This window comes from Ambystoma mexicanum, chromosome 4q, assembly GCF_040938575.1.
Source record: "Ambystoma mexicanum isolate Mex_15411 chromosome 4q, UKY_AmexF1_1, whole genome shotgun sequence".
Lineage (NCBI taxonomy): Eukaryota > Metazoa > Chordata > Amphibia > Caudata > Ambystomatidae > Ambystoma > Ambystoma mexicanum.
The window spans coordinates 570,096,433-570,097,773 of NC_090928.1; the positions used below are offsets into that span (position 1 = coordinate 570,096,433).

A 1,341-nucleotide genomic window follows, 5' to 3' on the forward strand; every position below is an offset into this window, starting at 1 on the left:
GAAATCTACACAAAGGTAACAATAGGGCAATAGTATACGCCTCCATTAATCTAGACAAAGAATAGTCAACATCAGCATAGCAAGAATGGATAAAAGGATTAAAATGCAAAAGACACAAATGTTTTAGGGCAATACATAATTAAGTTATTTAATGTTTCTATTTCACCTCTCCCACACAATCTGCAAGCTCGATCAAGGGGTGCTAACCCCAAATGAGAACCTTTGATTTCAAGAGTGGGTAATTGATTGAATTTAAAGCCTATGGAGGTGGCATGTGCCTTACGGTAAGGAAACAAATGCGAAAGAAGAGGAGAGACTGTTCCTATTCCTTATGAGAGCGGCATAGTACCTAACTTCCTATATAACTTGTAAGCCCCCAAATAGTCAATAGTCAGACTCCAATCCCTCTCATAAAGTGTCTTTTTAACTGACTTTGGGCCTCATTACAAGGCTGGCGGAATGAGATTAACGGCGCCGGTAATGGTGCTGGCGCTGTTAATCCCATTCCGCCGTAGTCTGGTTTTACCAGACGTCCAGAGCGGGTCCTGCGAGGGGACCAGGGAGCTAACAACAGGCCCGTTGTTAGCTCTCTCCCCATTCCCATTGAGCCCTATGGGGGCTCAAATGGGAATGGGGAAGGACCAGGTCCGGGTTCCCTGAATGAGGAAATACCGGGCCCTCCAAAGTCGGAATGGCCCGGTATTTCCGCATTCAGGGAACCCGGACACGATTTTGGAGGCAGCCATGCCCTTAATAAGGGCATGGCTGCCTCCAAAGTCGTAATGAGGCCCATTGAATGATTTATGAGCTCGTCTGATGATGACTCAATTTGATAAACAATGTCACTCATCCTGTCAGTAAATTTATTAAAAGAATAAACAGCACAAGATGTTTTCATGGCTGCCAAATGTACATACACATATTTATGTGGGGAAGAAATATCTTAGCATGTTTTCAAACAACCTTTGTTTTTAACAAGGTCAATCCAAATTCATGCCTAATTATCACATTGGAAATAGTTAACGAAAAACCCAAAGCACTCTCTCACATTGTGCCCTGAAGGGAATTATAAGAGGCACCCAATTCAAGCAGTAAGAGAACCAAATCATAGCTTAAGCTGGGATCAATCTTTGCTATGTAGATGCGGATGAGAGGCAAATAAGAGAATTTTCACAATTTAGAAACAATTCCCATCATCTGCACCACAAGAGGTTGGGAATTCATTTTTCCTACTGCTCAGTTGTTTGTATAAATATTAGTTAAAGTGAAACCCAAATAGCTCAGCAATAGCAATAGCTAGTGATCCAGCCTAGCATCACCCACCAGCCAATACATTGACTT

General features: G+C 42.4%; 1 pseudogene; it reads right to left on the reverse strand.

Annotated features, from left to right (window-relative positions):
* Window positions 1-578: 578 nt before the first annotated feature.
* On the reverse strand, window positions 579-719 carry LOC138468675 (small nucleolar RNA SNORA49; annotated as a pseudogene).
* Between the last annotated feature and the right edge of the window lie 622 nt (window positions 720-1,341).